The sequence below is a fragment of the Echinops telfairi genome, unplaced genomic scaffold (genome assembly GCF_000313985.2).
Source record: "Echinops telfairi isolate 266 unplaced genomic scaffold, ASM31398v2 ScPeMD7_8;HRSCAF=38, whole genome shotgun sequence".
NCBI classification, from domain to species: domain Eukaryota; kingdom Metazoa; phylum Chordata; class Mammalia; order Afrosoricida; family Tenrecidae; genus Echinops; species Echinops telfairi.
Genome location: NW_022103905.1, coordinates 15057630 through 15079064, shown reverse-complemented (window position 1 = coordinate 15079064; position 21435 = coordinate 15057630). Strand labels below are relative to the sequence as shown.

The window sequence follows — 21435 nt, the reverse complement described above, 5'->3', positions numbered from 1 at the left end:
GAATAATTTTTTTAGGTGACAAACACAGAGGCAAGAAGTAATTCACAGGGCTTACATTAAAACAAAAATTATATTTTAAATTAATATGAAACAAAGTGGATTTCATTATGTTATGAACATAAATGGTTTTCTGTACCTTGCAGTTCAATGAATTACTTGCTATGGCTCATCTTGCCACAGTCTTTTTAACTACCACCAAATAACTTTTTCCTTGAGCATCTGGATAAGAGAAGGCAGAGGAAGAAATGATAAAATTCACTTGTTAAGTGACTGTTACAGCATTATGACTGCCACCTCAGAAGTAGGAAGTGAGGAATCCTACAACTGGGAGAGAGAGAAGAGCCAGAATGATTAAGAGCATCCTTCAGACCTTGAGATCCCTGCACACTGAACCGCGGTGACACCAGCAGAGCAACAGAGCAGAATCAAGAGGCAAAGTGTTACGTTACAGCAGAGAATTTCCCAGACTACAGGGCAAGTTAAAGCTGAATGCCTTTGGAAAGGATGCTAACTTGTGGAATGGGATGCCTCCAGGCACCTAATTAAAGGAGTTAGGTATGCTAGGTTTGACCCAGGAAGCACTTTCAGGCTGAGGCTTAAGGAGTGGTGTGCCCTGTGAGTATTTATTGGCAGCCCTCAAAGAGCTTGGTAACTGTAGGGGACAGTGGCTAAGAGGCTAAAGACCAGAAAGAGGCCTGCCTGAAGGTATGCCTATCCAGTGCTAATAACTGTAACCTGTTAATTTCCTTAATCAACCCCTTAATGGGGAGTTCTCTCTGTGAGTTCTGTGTGTGCAATACAATGAATTATTAAACCCAAGTGAAAAGTAGAGTGTTGGGGGAGAAGTTTGTTAGTGTCAGAGTCTTAGGAAGGTTGAAGGGTGGGGCACATCTGACACTTAACAAAGCAATTGGCCTTGGGCAGCTGATGCTTATGCTAGTGATTCTTTTCCTTCTCCCTTGAGAAGCTACAGGTGGTCAGATATCTTCACCACAACCTTCTTGCCTATGACTATAAATTTAGAGGTTTATTGAGAAAAAAGGGGCTACATAAGCCAATTAGCAGTGAATTACATACATTAACCATGTTAAATTGAAGCAAAATGAAATTCTAAAATATGTAAATTATAGAGTGGGTATGAAAGGAAGAGCAAGAGGACTTAGTCCTTCAAGGTTACAAATTAAGTGAGGAATATATACAGGAGAAGATACATTTAAAGGGTGAGGAGGCAAATGCAATGTTACTTTTAAACTTTAATGCAAGTTGGAGGTAGAAAAATACTATTAGAAATATATTGTACGAGTCCCGAATAAAATGACTTTTTTAAAAGAAATGTGTGATTTATTCTATTTGGAGATAACATCTTTTTCAGCTGAGGTTGATTTTTTGTTGCTGTTTAATAACATTTCAGAAATACTTTTTCCCCCTTACAATCCAAATAGAGAAAAAGCGTAAAGAATTTGTTTGTGATACAGTAAATGTTGTTGAATACCTAAAACTTTGTGTTTGATTTGGGTTCATGTCGGAGATCATCATAAGCCAAATAATCTTTTAGTCATTTACTTCAATTACTATTCCCTATAGTAAGAATTTTTATCTACTCAAATTGTTATTTCTTCAATAGTTTTAAGTACATGAAAACACTTTCTTGTTCAGACTTTACAAAAATGACAGTAAACAGTACTAAGGTGAGAACCGAAGTATGCACAACTCAAGCCATGGTACTTTCAATTGCTTCCTGTGTATATTAAAGCTGGACGATGAATAAAAAGACCAGAGACTTGATGCATTTGAATTATGGTATTGGCCAAGAATATTGAAAATCCTGTGGGGTGTGAGAAGAACAAACAAATCTATCTTGGAAGAAGTACAGCTCTCTGGAATCAAGGATGGCAAGATATCAGGAGACCAATCCCTGAAAAGGGTGTAATACTTGGTAGCAGGTCAATCAATGTGAACGAGGGAGACCCCCGAGGGATGGGTTGACACAATGGCTGCAACAGTAGTGCTAAATATAACAATTGGGAAGACACAAGTTCGGGCAGTATTTGAGACTTGGTGCACAGAGTTGCTGAGTTGTAGCTGACTCTACCACACATCACCACCACCAAGATGACTAACAGAAGAGAAGCTAATGCAATACAGCTGTTAATGGACCCACTTCTTGGCTACCTTTAATATAGAAGGGGAAAGGCTAGACTCTCACAATTTCATTCTATAAACATACAGAAGATGGACTATTTGTACTCCTGGGGGTGGTAAATGACTTAGGACTGCTCTTTTAGTGGGATCATGCAAATAAGGTGTATGGAACCTTGACAAAGGAATTTATAGTCAGTGTTTCCTTCCCATTAGGCTTAAAATGAGCCTCCCAAAGGTGGAAAGATGGGATATGCCTACCACGAAGCAAGAAGTAACAGGAGCAGAGTACATACATCCTTTGAGCATAGGGCCCCTGTGCTGAGAACCTCCTCATATGCATGTTAAAAATGCATAATGAATAAGAGGAATTTATATGTGTGTGTGTGTGTGTGTGTGTGTTTAAAATGGTGTTGGCTAAGAATATTGACAGTATTACAAACTGCTGCACTAGAGACAGAAAGCTACACTGAGACAGCAAGCAGTAGCAACAGCAAAACTGTGACAGAACCAGTAGGAGAACTGGGAAACAAGCAGTAGACAGCATGGTGGGCTGGGCTTGTAGGGCCACCTAGCAAGAAAACCAAGCTGGAAGCTTGCCAGCTGAGCACGGATCAGCAGAGAGAAAGAGCTTTAGACACTTGTCTGAATAGAGCAGAGCCCTATCCGCCTCTTCGGATGAAGGCCAGTCGGTGAACCCAGAAGAGATGCTGTCTTGCCTGAAAAACTGTATATTAAGTCCCTGATCCTGAATTGTAGCCTGGTACTTCTTCCGTAATAAGCCCAATAATTATAAACCTTTGAAAATACTAAATCCTTTTCAAACTGATGTCACCCTTAAACATTCCCATAGAAACGAATCTGAAAACTCACACACAACCAAAAGTCGGAATGTATAGTTAAAAAAAAAAATTGTTTTTTAACATTTTATTGGGGACTCGTACAACTCTTATCACAATCTATACATACATCCATTATGTCAAGCACATTTATACATTTGTTGCCACCATCATTCTCAAAACATTTTCTTTCTACTTGAGCCCCTGGTTATCAGCTCATCCCCCCCCACCCCCCCACCCCCCCGCGCCCCCATGAAAGAACGAACCCTTGATTATAAATTATTATTTTTTCATGTCTTATACTGTCTGATGTCTTCCTTCACACACTTTTCTATTGTCTGTCCCCCAGGGAGGGGTTATAAGTAGATCAAATTGTGAAGAAAGAAAACAGCTGATGGACAAGGATAAATCAGTTACAAATATGGAACTCTTTCAGTAACTAAACATGATCGCTCTCAGATCAAGTAGAATGTAAACCTCAAGCATTTAAAGAAGAAAATTACAAACCTTGTCCTAGAGGAGTTTCTCTAATTTTGGTTGTTTGTGTCTTTAAAATTTTTTAATGAATAAATGATACTATAATAAACAGTATACTTATTTTTTAAATTCTGTAAATTTTTAAAATGTAACACAAACACTAATTGTTTTAGTTACATTAACTGTAGCTCATTATTGTATAGATGTCAATATTTACAATGTATTCTGACATGTTTCTTAGACTATATAAATATAATCATGGAAATATTGTTTATCACTCTCATTCCTTAAGGATTTTAAGTAGCATCTATCAGACTGTTTATTTTTTTATAGTTTCTTAACTCAGAAGTTTTCTTCAGTTTTTTTCCCAACTGAAATGTGTTCAATCTGAATGTATACAACAATTTTAACTTTTCCTATTTTTTTTTAAGTATCTTTTAATAAAGAAAACTTTCCATTACAGTTTTAGATAAAAAAAGACACAAAATGTGTAATTGCTATGATAGCTACTTAAAATTAATGAAGGAAAATTGAAGAGAAATTTAAAAATGATTAAGAGTTTTTGTTTGAAAATAGTTACGATGAATATTTTTATGCTTTTGTTTTTCATATTTTCTGAAATGAGTTTGTTACTTGAAACATTTCAAAAATAAGTTTTGTTTTTAAATTGTGAGTTAAACTAAAAACAATGACTGGACAAATACAAAACTACTTTCTGTCTAAGATCAACTATCTCATTTAAATATTTATTCTCAAATACAAAGTGTCATCACAAACACCTCAATAACTTTATTTCACTGATAATATTGCTGTAAAGAAATTAAGAACATGTACATAATTTGTAAATAATAACCAGTAGGGGGATCACAAGTTTTGTGTGTTTTTTTGCCACAGTGAAAAGTGAAACTTATTTCTTTTATTCGTGTCTTTTTATTTCTATGGGAATATTCCTATTTTATTTCTTCAAAGAAACTTACTCACTTTTATTTCCCTTCAATGGCTGCCATCAGCTAAACCTAGAAGTAGTTTGGGACTTATTTCATTCTGACATAAAATCAGAAGAAAGATATTCTTGTAATGCTACCAAGTAAATGGCAAGCCTGGTGGTGCTGGTTAAAGCATGGTGCTGCTAAGCAAAAGCTCCATCTGAACTCACACTGGGAGATGGATGTGGCAGCCATAAAGAAAACTTGAAAACTTTACGGGGGAATTATTCTCTGTCCTATAGGGTTGCTACGAGTCGCAATTAACTGGACAGCAATGGACTTGATGAAGTAAATGCCACATAGGCAAAGATTAGTGAGGTGACAAATTCACAATAAAAAATAAGCTGCAGATATGCCACAAAAGGAATCTAAATCTGGGCTCCAATCCAAGACTTGAAGAGGGGGTGCATTTGGTAAACTTTCAATGTAATGGTCATGTCTTCTTATGTCACCCAAAATAATTCCATGAATATGAAGAAAAACAGTATACTAGTAATGGGATTAAGTAAACAACAAATGGATTTTAACAAAAGTGAAAGGCAGCATTCTTTATACAAACTAAATGGCTACTATAAACTTCAAAATCATTTTCTTTTAAAACAAAAACCTCAATTACTTTTGTCTTTGTATTAAGTGATGTCTTTTGTATTTTTAACTCTAACAGTTGCCAAAATAAGCCTGTTTACATGTGAAGTCTGTCAACTAGCAAATTTACATTTGGATTTTGTTGGCTTTGGACCCTGTGTTCTGTTCTTTGTGCCACTGTTGTTTTTAGGATTGGCAGTAGCTCTAGATCTTTGTTTAACTTGGTTCTTTTGTCTAACTTCTGCAGTATATACACATTATAAAATCAGCATGAAACAACACTTTAACCTCCATCTGTAATTAATTCCCACCATGGCAAAGGCTTACAAATGATGCTTTCTATGTATGAACCCAAAAAAGAATAGGTACAGAGATACAGCACCTAATTTCTCCACCTGGAGATATAAAAAAAGCAAATAAAGAGAACTATTAAAAGGAGAGAAAGAGAACTAGTTTAATATAGCATACACAAAAGATTCATCGTGAAGATCACATTAAATTTTAATGTGCTAAAAGCTGAGTAGAAGTCTAAACTAAATTTGTTTGGCCGTCAAATTGCCCATCTTTCTCTGAATCTGGTGGGGGTTTTTTTACCCCATACATTTTTAGTTGTTCCTAATACAGAAATGCTCATGTCGAGTAGGATTTCTCCTGCCTCTGGAGCTGATTCTAGTAGCTGATAGCATAACTTTTAAAAATCAATAATTGTGAGCCTCATTATAGATTCACACAAGCATTTATTATTAAAGATATCCAAATAATGAGTCTGGTCCTCAGCATCCTATGGTGAACATTTTAAATTTGCTTGATTACCCAACAAGCACAGAAGCAGAGCAATGAACTGCAATAACTTCCATCACCTTCAACTATAGGAAAAATCTTAGTCTTCATACTCATATTTTAAGTTATTCCTCGAAATGCGGTTTCTTTCCCTAATAAAGGAAGCAGTACCATTTAAAAAAATTTTAAAGCCCAAACTATTTATACTGCCTTTGAACTGTATTTTTGTATTTACATTTGATCCTGAGATATTCGCAATAAACCATAGGGTTAAGACCTTATTTGAAAAGAGATTTTATCTCCTCTTATGAATACTAGCCTGAAAACAGCTGCTCCTTCATTTGAAGGTTGAACTCTTCCTCTCATTACTGCTAGGAGAGAAGAAAGTCAGTAAAGCTATTTTTCGGAAAGTCAGACTCCTCCGATTCAGCCAATTCTTATGGAACTCCTTTCCCATCTGTTCCCTGACATTTCAATCAGGTTATGCACTTGCCAAAAGAGCTTTCTTTGGATACTGAATCTATTGGTGAAAATAAATGGATACAATTAATGATATTTTCTTTTATACAAAAAATATTTTTAAAATCAGTATGCATTTTATATCAAAGTGGCTCTATAATCAAACACATAGCCCATGGTTATAAACAAAATTAGGCATCTAAACTGAACAGGAAATTAAGTGGTCAGAATACTTTGGTAATTTGTTACAATAAAAATGGGCTGTATGATGGAAAGCACAAGTGATCAGAAGATAAATGACCTGGAGTAAGGAAATCGAGTTAAATAGTGGGGTATAAAAATGACAGCAGAGCAACTTTGCCTAACAAAATACAAAGACTGCTACTGTAGAATTTCACAGGTCCTCCAAGGTAGGATGGAAGTAGCAGATGTTCCAACTATTCAAAATTTTCAATTCTGATGCAAATATGTGATAGTGTAAGGGAAGAAAACACTCCAAGTGCTGTGAGACCTAAGAGGCATCAAACTACTGATTACATCCTTAATTACTCGGAGCCATTGACATGATCATCTCTGAGATACTAGGAGCAGAAGACAGCAGTCAACACACCTTTAAATACATCAATTAAAACAGTAAAGAAGTTCAAGATTTAGATTTAGTCTTAAAGACCCATAATTATGTACTCCACTCCTAGCTCTTGCTGGTGGAGATCCCTCCCTCCTGCTTCTCAGAGGGTTCATTTTATACACAGCAGGGTGCCATGTCTGCAATTACTCACAGGTGAATCCTATCCGGATCTTCCTCCACCTTCCTACCAGACCCTCACATGGAAAGGTTTTCTTGTTGAGACTTCGGCTAGAAGAGCCACATAAATAACTCGTTACTCTTGAAACAGTGATTTTATTCATGGCTCCCCCTTCACCCACCCTAATCCAGGATTAGTCCTACCGCTCTACTCATGAACAAGTTTTTAAACAATTTGTCCACAGCATCACTTCCATTTGTTCACGATCCTCCAATTTGTTCCAACCACTATGCCAAGTTTCATTAACCACTCATTTGTCCATACAAGTTTCTGAGTCATCAAGTCTTTCCTACCTTTCTATTTCTGTCCAATATAGTGCCATTGTCCCAGAAACAAAAGAAATAGTGTTCCTTCCAAATTTGGAACCAAAGAACACATTAGATATGGAAAGAATGCTGTTACTAGGAATAGAAAAAGTGAATTGATGGTTATTTTTATTTCACTGGATCCTTAACAGTGCCTAGGACTAGAAAAACATTAAATAATCTTCAGAATGAAACTCAAAATCTTGCCAGAGATCGTAACCCATGTGGTTTAAAAAGAAAAACACGTATTTTAATCAGATATGGCAGAAATTCAGTATTTCCTGCTTAGAAAGGACTTTAATTCTAGTCTTAAACACTGGGGAATATTGTAGTGACCACACTGGTTACATTTAAAACATTTTGATGGTTCCAGCAGTGATGACCTCCCCTTGCGATCATGCCTCCCATGAAGAATCTCTCCATCTCTCTCCTGAAGAGAAGAGGAAACAAGAAGTGTTTGGTGCAGAGCACCAAGTGCCTACTTCATGAATGTCAAATGCCCAGGCTGCTATAAAATCACCATGGTCTTCAGTCATGCACAAACAGTAGTTTTTGTGTGCTGGCTGATCCACTGTCCTCTGTCAGCCTACAGGAGGAAAAGCAAGGCTAACAGAAGGATACTCCTTCAGACAGAAGCAGCACTAAAAGACCCTAAATCAAGATGAGTAGGAAGTCATCCAACAAACCCATTTGGATACAAAAATAAATAAACATTTTGATGGATTTCTAAGTGAATTTTTAACAATATTATCCATAAAGAGGTAAATATCTAAGAATTAAATATTATTGAATGTTCATGGCTGCTTTATTCTCATAGTCAAAAACTAAAAGTGAATTCAGATAGGCATCAACAGGTGTAGGGATAAGTAAACACTTATATTTGGAAAATAAAGTATACAACCCTTAAAAAAAACTAATTCTGAAACATTTAACATGGACAAATCTCAAAAGGCAATTTTGAATCAAAGATGACAGATAAGGTATGATTTATTATGGAGTACTAAAACAGGCTAAAAACTAATCTACAGTGATAAAAATCAGATGGGTGGTACCATGGGGCAGTTGTTGAGGAAAACTGAAAAGAGGTATGGAAATTTTATAGCGATGGAGGTCTTAATTAGGTTTTGGTACATGGAGCCTCAAAGTTTGTGGATTTTATCTTTAGTTCCATTTTCCATGACCTTTTCTGAAGCCCCCTCCTACATTTCTCAAAACTAATTGGATTACATACGTCAAATGTATTTTATTGCATAAACTTCAATAAGGCTGATAAAAATGAAAATCGAACTCTTACCAAGCAAATTTTCAAGCAGACTCATTTGGGAAGTTTAATCTTTCCCCACTAAGCTGTGTTTACTCAGATGGCAAAACCAGAGGATGTTTACCAATCAAAGAGTGGCAAATTAGTAGAAAAGGGCTAGCAGAAGTTTTAAAAGTTATCTGCCCTCCTTTCCCTCCTTATTAGTGCAAGAGCTACAGCAACCTCACAGTGCTGCTGATTATGAAGAATCAGTTAAGGGATGGCTGGACCTTTCAAGCTAAGTTGTCTCCATTGCTGAGCCCCATAAACTAATGGGAAATTCTCTCTTGAAAGGGAGAAGAAAATTGTATTGTACTAGAGTGGGGGAATCAATCAACACTTTATGGCCTATGGGCAAAGTCCATCGGTTTTTACTTAAAAAAAAAAATGTTACTGAATATAGCCAAACTAAAGCCTATAGCTTTTTTTTTTTTTGCCTATAGCTTCTTTCAAGCTACAATGTCAGAGTTGAATCGTTGTGACATGACACCATGTATTATCTGCCCCTTTACAAAAAAGTTTGCCAACTTCTACAGAAACACCAAAAAGAAAAAGAAACACCAAAGAAATTTATGCTTTTTTGTATAGCCTATACTTATTTGTCATAGAATAAATTGTGTCCCCTCCCCAAATATACAACTTGGCTAAGCCACGGTTCATGGTAATTTGGCAATTATGTAATGATGTAACTGGGCAGTTATAAGGAGATTAGGGTGGGATGCAATAATCTTTAACTCAGATCACAGCCCTGATCTCATGTAAGGGGATTTCATGGCGTGTGTGGCCTGCATCACATCTTCTGAACAAGGTATCTAAGAAGCCAGCAAAGAAGGAAAGACCTGGTACCACCATGAAAAAGGAGCTGGAGTGTAATGCATCCTTTGGACTAGGGGTCCCTCTGCTGAGAAACCCCTAGATGTTATGAAAAATTGATGACAAGGGTCTACCCCTAGAGCCGACAGAGAGAGAAAGCCTCTGTCTTAGAGCTGGTGCACTGAATTCAGATGTCTGGCCTTCTGAACTTTGAGAATAAATTTCTGTTTATCAAAGCCATCTGTTTACGGTATTTCTATTATAGAAGCACGATATACTGAACAGGAGAAAGATGAAGCTTTCTACTTCCAAAACCAGTTACAGTCTCAGAAACTTACAGGGACAGTTCTACCTTGTCCTACAGAGTCACATTAACCCGATGGCAGTACGTTTGGAGTTCTATGTCAGGAGGATACCCTCTTTTACATGACAGTCATCACATTTTGGACACCATTGTTCTCACTCTCCCCACAGACCTTCCACTCCAGTTTCTTAGCCAAACCTTGTATGGGGCTATTTTAAAGATCAAGTTGTAAACATACCCCACTAAAATGTTATAGCTGGTGAGTGGCCCTCTTTTGGTACATCGTATTTTAGTATTACATAATTTCTCATTCTCAGATATCCACTTTCAGATGTTCAATATTATGATTTATAGGTAGTGATAAGACAATTTATAATGAAAAATTATAAACACTCAACTTTTGCCTGAACTGTCTTGCATCAGAAGTCATCAGAACAGAAATCTGTCTTTAGTCACGATGGCCAGTACACTGTGCCTATTCCCATTGTGTTTCCATACCCCACTCTACTGATGCAGTTTAAAGTCTCATTAACTGCTATGCTCCATCACATTGCTCACCCACATAATTTTTACAGCAAGAACTTCTTTTAAAAGTGTGTCTCTATACTGGGTTTTTTTTTTCCCAATAAAAACACTGTTATTATTAGACACAAATTCTTTCAAAAAATTTTCTGTGAAACTGGTGACCAGATGCAGTTCAAGTATTTAATTCTCTTAGGTGATACTTTTTCTCCCTCTTTCTTTACTTACTGTAGGCTTCAATTCCATTCCATCATGTTGTTTGATACAAGTTTTCCAGTTTGAAGGTTATTTTCTTTACTGAAACAAAAAAGCCTCCATGGATCAAGAGAGAGTTGGAAAAGGAAACAGTAAGGTGTCCAAAGGAAACTCAACACCTGTGAGTTATTGAAAAGAGCCTGGCTTATGAATCAGGCAGGACTAGGTCGTGACAAATGAGGCCTACATCTCCGTAAGTATCTTTAAACATAAAGCATAAGGAGGAAGCTCCTTTTCATGATCCCCCAACTTCAACCTCAAGGAACTCCTTTCCCCTCTCCCTTTCTCACATTAACTAAAGAAGCATTAGCTTCCTGATGAGTGAGACATTACTTGAATATGTGGAACTAACAAATAAATTTGGCACCATTCTTCCTCTCTGTACTGAAAGGTGTTAAAAGGTATCTCTGCAGTATGTGCAGGCAGTTCTACAGTAAAGAACTCTAATAATTGTATCATTAATCAAACTGAAATTTTAAACTTTGTATATGTCACTCTCTTGGGTCTCTTGGGTCTTTTTTCTTATTTGGTTCCAAATGCAGAATCAAGAGTCCTTTTTTTAAGTATAGGTCTTCTGATAAGTGATCCACATTGCCTTTCTAACATAAGCTCCACACTTAATGCATTCTTAACTGAGTTCAGCAAAACCAAATGCAATACCAAAGAAATGAAATCAGAATCTCCCAGACATGTGTTTTTCTTCCAGTTTATTAAAGCTGTCTCATCTGTAATGAAGTCAATAGCAAGCATTTTAGATTCTTGCTATTTAGTCTTTCAAAACATTCTAATGAATTTTCATGAAACAACCTACTTCATGAATTAGTTTCATTTTAAATAATTATTCATTGCTTGGGGAAGGAAAAATAATGGACTCTTGGTAAAAACAGAAGTATACAAGTGTACTAGAACACAACTGATCAGACCTAAGTTAGCAACATGTCATGGGCATCAGTCAGTATGCTTTGCAGGGGGAATGGAGAAGGTTGACTAATTAGATTGCTTAAGAGGTCAATATTCTTACCTTTTAAAATTGGGGTATCACTACCCTTTATTTTAAGGTTCCCATGAGGAACTCTGTAAACTGCCCAGGTAAGTAACTATCTGGTACTTATCAGGCACTCAATACATGCAAGCTACACACCTACAAATAACTGCAAAGTCAATGAACCTTGTCTGAAAAATCTACTTCAGATCAAATTCAAGAATACTATCTGGGTTTACTTCTTAGGATCACAGCTAACCTTTCAAGATGGCAACCAGAGCAAGCTTTTTAAAGTTCAATAAAATACATATGCCATGTAATACCCTTTAATCCAAAAAAAAAGGAAAGAAAAGTTTTTGGGGGAGGGGGGTTTGAAAGAAAAGTTTTAGTAACCTTTTTTTAAAAAGGAAAAGTACCTATACCTATACCTTGCACCTTGAGTAGAAAAAAATAAGAACCAGTTTTCCTACCCTAAAACCCTTAAAAACCAGGATTGTTGCAACGTCCTTCTATCAACCAAGTTACCTAATCAGAACACTTATCTAACAAATATGGGTGATCAAGGTCTACGATTATGACATATAAATAAATTTAAAACTTCAGAATTAGGAGTCAAGATGTTATCCAAGTAGAATCATCTGCCTGGCGCTCCTGCTGTTAGACCAGAAAATTAAGGCACATGGGATGCAAGCTCAAGGAGAAAGGTTCTGGAGGGACTTGTGGGGAGGAGGAGGCAGTGTAAGGGAGCGTTTAGCAAACAACCATAGGGGAACAAACTAAGGAATTAAAATCAACAACAAGGAGGACTTAGAGATCCTGGGGGTGTTAGAGCAACAGTAATCTAGCTAAGAGGAATTACTAAGAGGAAAAAGAAGGGCAAGTGGGATGGTGGGGCAGGAGGAAGGTAAAAGGAAACAGATGAAAGCTCTTGGAAGCAAAGCTATGGATAGGTGTGTACATATGTAAATACATTAATTCATAAAAATAGAGGTAGGGGCAGATGTACACATATTTACGTGGCAATACACTGAGGTAGTGGACGGACATTGGGCCTCTGCTCAAGTTCTGCCTCAACGCAAGAACACTTTGTTCTAACAACGTGGCGATGCTCACCCTCCCACTAGGATCGCTGATGACAAAATGGGTGCATAAGCAAATGTGGTGAAGAAAGCTAAGGGTGCCTGGCTATCAAAAGATACAGCAACTGGGGTCTTAAAGGATTGAAGTTAAACAAGCAGCCAACTAGCAGAGAAGCAACACACCTATATGGAATAAGTACACCAGGGCTCATGAAGCGTCCATGGCATCAGGTAACAGGCATCAAGGGCACCAAAACAAACAAAAATCATATTCTTTGAAAATGAGGGGGGATCAGGGCAGGGACCCAAAACCCATTTATAGACAATGGGACATCCCCTCACAGAGGATTCACCAAGAAGGAATGAGTCAACAAGGGTTGTGGACGCCATTACAAGATGGCGCCGGACCGCGCCCACATCGTCAGAGCTAAGCTGTAAACAAGCTTGTTGCGCATGCGCTGCCAGCTGCTCGCTACGCATTATCAAATTGCACCAATCCTGGTAGGACACGTCACCGAGCAGGGTATTTATACCCGGGGTTTTAGGAGCTTGGGGTCTTCCGCAGCTGACTTCGGGGTCAGAGGCAGCTTCAATAAACTTCGCAGATTGCATCTACCAGAAGGGTCCTGACCATTCTTGTCTCCGTCCGTGTTGCGCCGTGTCATCTGCACGCGACAAAGGGTGCAGTATAGCACTGATGAAACACACAATATTCCTCTGGTTCCTTGAAACTTCCTCACCCCCCGACTATCACAACCCCAGTCCTGCCTTTCACTTAGGGCTAGGCTGGAGCATGTGTATAGGTACAGATAAGAGCTCACAACACACATAATCCAGGTCAGAAAAACCCCTCAGGAATAGAAATGGGGTTAGTGTTACCAGGAGGGTAGGGGAAGGTAGGGAGATGGGAGGAAGGGGGAACCAATCGGAATGATCAACACATTACCACACCCCACCACACCCCAGGGGGACAAACAACAGAAACCATAAGAGAAGGGAGACAGCAGTTGGTGTAAGATATGAAAATAATAATTTATAATTTATCAAGGTGGAAGGAGGTCTGAGAGGGGAAAAAAGAGCTGATACCAAGGGCTCAAATAGGAAGTAAATGTTTAGAAAATAATGATGACAACATATGTACAAATATGCATGATACAATTGATGTATGGATTGTTATAAGAGCTGTAGGAGCCCCAAATTAAAAAAAAAAACTGTTTAGAATTAGACTTCATACCACTACAGGAAAAACCCATAAATAAATACAGTATACTAATAAACATAACTAAACACAAGTAGCACCACTGTACTACTACTATGTAATATTCCTTAGTAAACCAACAAAGGTTTCTAAGTACCTAAACACAAAAATGAACTTTATTCTATCTACTAAGACAAGGGTTCCCAATGTTTTCAATAAGGGTGACTTTTATTTTTTAATATTTCCTTTTCCAACTCACAATCTACCCCATAAAAATCAGGTCCATATTCTTGAAAATTTCCCTAAAAACAGTATTTTAACAAATACTGAACTAATTAAACTCTTACAACTCAATTCCAAGATTACTGCCATTGTCAACTGCTGTCAAATTCACTCTAAAGCCATGTTCAAAATGTAATGATGCCCAATCCTGCACCATCTTCACAATCACTGGTATGCTTAAATCCATTGTTGAAGCCACTGTGTATTTTAAGAGTCTTCTAACATAGCGGCTCATTTTCCAGTATTGTATCCAAAAATATTTTAATTTATAAGGTTTTAACTGGCAAATTTTCAAAAGTAGATCATCACGTCTTTCTTCCTTATTAGTCTTTGTCTGGAAGCTTCACTGAAGTACAGTGAACCCTCGCCACTTCGCACTTCGACTTCCACGGCTTCACTCTATCGCGGTTTTTGTGTAACAGCACCCACTGCCTACACCCGCTCCTTCAGAGGAAAATAACGGCGACCCACCTGTAGAGTACATCCCTTAAGTCATTTCATAGGCTATTGATTACAGTATTTGTAAGAACTATGTATAATAATACTGCATGTGAAATATGTAATACTGTAAACTAGATGCCATAAATAATATAATAAATAATAAATGATCATTGTAATGTCCAAAATGTTTTACTGTATTTTCCCTTTTTTGTTTAATAAATTGGATAATACGCGTGTAATGGTGACTAAAGGGTGTTTTTTCATGTCCTCTATGCTCTAACTACGAAAATATTTGATTTACAAATAAGGAATCCTACTTCACGGAATTTCATTTATCACGGTAGGGTCTAGAACCAATTAACCGCGATAAACGAGGGTTCACTGTATATCCACTATGATGAGTGACTATATTGGTAACTAAAATATTAATGGCATAGCTCCTAGCATAGCTTCATAACAAAGTCACCACAGTACAACAGAGAAGTAGCAGAATCAAAAGACAATTAACTGTTTTAGCTGGGTTCTCTAGAGATACAAAGTAAACTGTACATATAAGGAAAACTCAAAAATGTTATGGAAAAATGAAATTAAAAGATAACAAGAGTTTTCCACAAACTTTTTGTAGTTCATGTACTGAGTTTACATGTATACTTATACTGAGAGTGATAGAGAGAGATTTATTTCAAGGATATGGTGTATATGTTTGTCAGACTGGCAATTCCCAAGCTTGCAGGTCAGACATCAGGCTAGAAACTCCTGAATTAAATACCCATAGGCCTAGCCAATGAGCCAGTAGTCTACTGCGGGACATCCTGATCTTAGATGTGTTAGTCCCTATGGCATCAATTCTCAACCCGTGGGTCGTGACCCCTTTGGGGTGTTGAACGACCCTTTCACAGGGGTTGCCCGATTCATAACAGTAGCAAAATTACTGTTATGAAGTAACAACGAAAATAATTTTATGGTTGGGGGGGTCACCACAACATGAGCAACTGTATTAAAGGGTTGCGGCATTAGGAAGGTTGAGAACCATTGGGCTAGATAGAGGCTGATAAATCTCAAAACTTGGAGGTCAGATGATGAGTCAATATACGGTTCCAAGCAAGTGAGAAAACTTTTCCATAACACATATATGTATGTATACTGGATGCAGGCCATTCCCACAAGGATACGCTGTTACAACTGACTGATCACATCATACATAAATAGCAAATAACACTGTAACTGCAAAACCATTGAAATCATCGCCCAAACAAGTTGACACACAACAACCATCACATTAACAACAGTAAGCGCTTGACTGCTGTGGAAAGGTCAGTGGTTAGAACACACCAGCCACTCCAAAGGAGAAGGACGTGACAGCTAGCATTCATAAAGATTACAGTTTTGGAAAACCCATGTAGAAGTTCTCCGCTCTCCTATAGGGGCATGATGAGCCATGAGTGACTAGATGGGAGCAACTAACAGAGAGTGATAGGAAAGTGGTGCCCTGTACCCTGTCACAGGTGGGAAATGTGTGAGACCTGGAAAGACAAAGCAGTCATGTTGCATTTCAGCTCTCACAGGTTTCGGTGTATCTTACTTCCTCCCTTTTAACAAACACAATACTGAAGCAGAAATCAAAGTACAGATACAGTTGAGCTCAAACTGGTTTTATATGTTAGCAGTTAATGTTTCTTGAAAAACATTTTAGAAAAATCTCTCAAAGATACACATTTATAATCATGTTAGGTGATAAAAATATATTCCAAAATTTTGCCTACCATTATAAAAAAGACCAATTTAATATGAACAATATGGTTACTACTGTCCACTTCATTCACCTGTAAGTATTTCTGACAGTATAGCTAAGTCTGTTTACGTTTTCCCCCTCAGCAGCAGTGCCTGGTGCACTATAAAGAAAAGAAAGAATTGAAGGAAATGGAGATGCAGACAAAGTAGTTAGGAAGGTGTCTTAACTAATGTAGGAGATATTTTGCATCACTTTTCCATTTTCACTTATCTAAATTTTAAAATTAAGCTCATACCACCTTGGATGTTACCACAGGATTTTAACTCTTTCAGCTCACCAGGACCTCAGTTGAATATTTTCACACTCTACTTCAGAGGCGAGGGCAATGAGCAAGTATTGTTTACTGCTGACATTTACCCTGTTTGCGTATCCTATATGAATCTCTTTCTATTACAGAATCTGAGGCCAGGGTCTCATTCTGAACTATAGTCTGCATTTCTTTCCTCATGATTGGCAAGAATCCTGACCCATGCCTGTATACTAGGCCACTGCTGATGTCAATGTTTCCTGTTGCATCACAGTCTAACCTGCTAAATCTCAGAATCTTACTCATGCTTCCCAGCAAGACACTGTCTTGAGTTTGGCTATCAAAACTTAAAAAACCATAGTTTCTAAGGCAGTGTTTGGTCCCGACTCTCTGCCTAATGGCTAACACAACACTCAATACTCTCCTCTTCCCACACTACCTTCCCTTCTGTTTTAAACGGACATTTTAGTTAGAATGAGCCTATGACTGCTCTATGGAGGGCACCAGGGAAGCTGAAAAGATCATTCCTGCCCGTAAGATGCCCTTAACCTAGCTAAAGAAAAAAAATCCACAGTAAAAAAAAAAGTAAACATGGAGAGTGTAGCATGCACCATATGTAAAAAAACACAAGTTGTTTTACCATCTTCATCTATCTCATCTTTTGTCTTCAAAGACAAAAAAATTAGTTTGTTTTGTTTTAAAAGAATATTGCCCCTCTTCATTTTTAAAGCTCTTCCCCCAAATAACCATAAAACCCCCAGTTTCTTATCTAGATTTACCCTCTTCCATGAAGCCTCCCCCAAATAACTAGAAGAAAGCTTAGCATTGTTCCTCCTACATGTTTAGTCCCAAAACTCTTCCACGTCTGCCACCTGAAATAACATGCTTAACTACCCATATAGGAAAATAAACCACTTAACAATGTATTTATTTAGTTGAACACATTTCCCATGTGATCTTACCCATAGAGCTGGTTATATTAGCTTTGGAAAGGATGCAATGGTCCTTTATATTGTCTGTCTACCTTAGGTTACTTGAACGTTTGTATATTTAATGTTTAATGTTTTAGATAAAATGTAACTCATGGACACTAAGCAGCATGTTCAATAAGAGTTTCCTCTCACTACTTCCATATTTTTATCCAAAGGGCAAAAAACATACCTTTAATAAAGAATTCCTAACAAGTATGTTTCAATTTTTGTTAGGTATGCTCCACACCTTAAGAACTATAAACACACAGATTACAATACACACACACACACACACACACACACACACACTCCCTGCAAGAGGATGTCAATATGAGCTCAAAACAAGTACCTCTGTGCCTAGCCCCATCGGCAGGTTCACCACTCATTTCCTGCCCACAGTCTTTGTTAACACTGGGCTATATAAATTTGTCCTAGATTTTTCTAGAACAATCCTACCAAGCTACCAAACACATAAATCTTATACAACTTGTAAGACTTTCAGACTATTAAAACCATATACACTTTTTTAAAAAAATTTAAACCATATACGCTTGTCTAACCAAATACATGGATTTTTTTTTTCCGTTCAAGCTCATGATCACTACATTTATACTAATAAGTATTTAGCAAAATACTCTTGAAACAATTTTAGTATCACCTGTTAAGTTGCATTTTGACCAGCCTTGGCTACCACAATATTAGAACTTTGGCTTCTCTCTCCTTAGGTGGATTGCTAAAACTTATTTTTTTTCCACACAGTTTGGTCTTCATTTTCTTGAGTCACCTGAATGTTCCCCAATACCTCAGAGCATTGGTGACAAGGCAAGATAAGCACTAGACTGCTAACAGCAAGGTTGACAGTTGAAAGGTCCACCTTTACCCTAAAGCACAAGCAAAAACCCTATAATCAATCCATGGCTCAAAATGAATTCTTCATCACAATCACCTTCACCTGCTACACACTCAGCTTTTCAATCACTAAAAAGGCTTGGAGCCTCTTCTGGCACTAACCAGAAACTCTAAGCTCATTACCATCCGGTAGATTCTGATTCACAGCAACCCTGCAAGTCAGAGTAGAACTACCCCTGAGGGTTTGCATGACTGTAAATCTTTAAGGGAGTAGAAAGCCTCATCTTTCTCCCCTTTTCACTAGAATAAGGTTAAATGAGAACTACACGCACTTGTTCCACCTCACCTACAAATTTCACTTAAAGACAGGAATATGATCATAGATAACCCGGGGGGGTGGGGGGGGTGCTGTTTGTACTAGCGGTTTCTCTCTTTTACCCTCTCCCCCATACTCCCTCACTCCTGTTTTGGTTTGGGTGGGTGGGGATGGGGTCAGGAGAGGAGTGTTTGTTTTATTTTGTAATTGCTAATTTCCAGCTGGTTTTCTTGTACTCCCTGGAGGTTGCAAACCCAGTGGTTTTTCAAATTAACATGGTATTCCTTGACTTCTTTTACTGATTACATTAACTGGCAAACAACTTCTCTGACAAAATGGGCTAAAGAAGAAAACTGTTTTCCATGCATTTTTAGGTCCAAGTATGCAAAGAAAGCAGTGTCCAACACTAACCAAGAAGAGTTCATTACAGGAAATGATGTATGAAAACTTACTAACAGGTCAATGTTCAACCTCACCATATAAAAAGGGGAAGGAGAGCTTCAAAAAGTTCAGGGGAAAATGGAATTAAAAGATAGTGGAATTTTCCACAAACATTTAGGTCTCATATTTCCTGAGGTGGTTCCCAGTTTTTTCTGCTTCTTGTTGTTTCTTTTTTTACACAACCAACTTTGCAATGCACACATTTGTATATATTTATTGACTTATTTTTACAAGACTATTCAAGGCAAACATAAGTTTGGAACATGTGCTACAGAAGGTTCTGTAAACTTTTTCTAGAAAGGTCAAATAAGTTTTGGCTTTGTAGAACATACTGTCTTATGTCCAACTACCCAACTCTTCTGCTGTGGTATAAAGCAGCCATAGACAATACAAATACAAACTATGTGGCTGTGTTCCAATCAAACATTGTATTTACTTACAAAAGCAGACAGTGAGCCAGATTTGGCACACAGATGGTGGTGGTTTCTGATCCTTTTACTAATACACACACCTCAGTTATATGCCAGTTTAACACCTAAGACCAGGCCACTATGTTAAATTGGTGTGATAACTTGCCCCATCTCGTCTGATCTTGGAAGCTAAGCAGGGTCGGGCCTGGTTATTACTTGGATGGGAGACCGCCTGGGAATACTGAGTGCTGTAGGCTTTATAAATAAATAAATAGATTGGTGTTATACAAAAATCAAGGACAATGATCACATCACATCACAAAATGGAGGAGGGCTACATCATCATACACCTGCCAAAATTCTGAGAGCCCAAACTCAGCCAGCACAGCCAGTAGTATTTTCATCTTGCACTTCAACTTTTACTACTGCCAGACTTCTGTCTTTTATGTGAAAAAAAAAAAATAGCTGGATAATAAATTTTTACAATAGTTGTAAATGTGAAATTTCAAGTAATGAAATAGTTGACAAATTACAATGTTTACTAAATAATATGGCATTACTAGTTTGAAGTATATTCATTGAAATGTTATCAATACTGAAAAGGCTTTTTTAAAAATAGTGATACAGAATCCCCAAGTGGACACTCCAGATGGAGTGCCTGTGGCCTCAAAATGGCTGAGACTGTACCCTACACTTAGGCTGATAAGGCAGGTGCCACTGTTTCGTGGATGAAAGCAGAAGACCTGGGATTGCAGGGTAAGGACTAATGACTATTATTCATGTCACAGCAAACAACATAAGCACCAACATATGAGGGGGCTTCAAACAAGTCATGGAAAGATTCCATATACTAACTACCTCAATATTGTATTTCCATTTCCTTCTTCCATGACCTTTTTGAAGACACTTCCTACTACTATTGGCTCTTCTTACCAGTAGAGTGATATACACAAGTCTACACAGATGCTTCCATTAGAGCCAGTCTGAAATTAGAGAGCTCACACCTTTTATAGTGGGCAGTGAGCCTGCCTGACCCTTGCCCTGGAGAAAAAAAAATTTTTTTCTTAATTTTTTGATGCCATCAAATTAATTCCAACTCATAATGACTCTATAGGTTGAAGTGGAACTGCCCCGGAGGGTCTCTAAGGTTATAAATCTTTAGGGGCACAGACGGCCACATTATTCTCCCACAGAACAGCTACTAAATTCAAACCACTGACCTTTGATACAGCAACTAAGCATTTAACTACTGCGCCTCCAGCCAGTATCTCTGTTATGCTGCACAGAAACTCTTGCTCCACAAGGAGATATTATATGTCTATTTCCCAAAGGTGTTTGTATGAGCATCTTTAACAGGGCAGCCCAGAACAAAGCCTATCGGTGCTTCTGCTTAGAAGACATCCAGCAGAGGCCCACAGAAAATTACCTTCCAACATCACCTTGTTTCTACTCCTGAGCATACTACTTGTTAACCTCAATTAATCTGGTATACGGAAGACCAAACTAATTAATTAGGCTACTAACAACAAGAAGGAGCCCTGGTGGTGTACTGGTTACAATCCGCATGGTTGGCAGCTCAACACCACCAGCAGCTTGTGGGAGAAAGACTGGGCTCTGTGCTCCCATCAGCAGTTACAGTTTTGGAAATGCACAGGTGGTCACTATGAATCAGCATGGAGTCCATGGCAGTAAATGAAATCAACAGGGGTCCAAGCAGCAAGAAGAAAGCAATCTACTGACACCAGCCTATGCAACCATGAGGTGTCGAAGGGATCAGGTGTAAGGCATCATCAGAACAAAAAATCTTACCATAGTGAATGATGGGGGGAGTGCGGAGTGGAGATCCAAAGCCCATTA

General features: G+C 37.9%; 1 protein-coding gene and 1 pseudogene across 4 annotated transcripts in view; one reads left to right on the top strand and one right to left on the bottom strand.

Annotated features, from left to right (window-relative positions):
- Nucleotides 1–21435, bottom strand: part of TCF12 (transcription factor 12) — a 346882-nt gene that overhangs the window by 236338 nt on the left and 89109 nt on the right. The window lies entirely within an intron of this gene.
- LOC115868194 lies at nt 7862–8021 on the top strand (annotated as a pseudogene).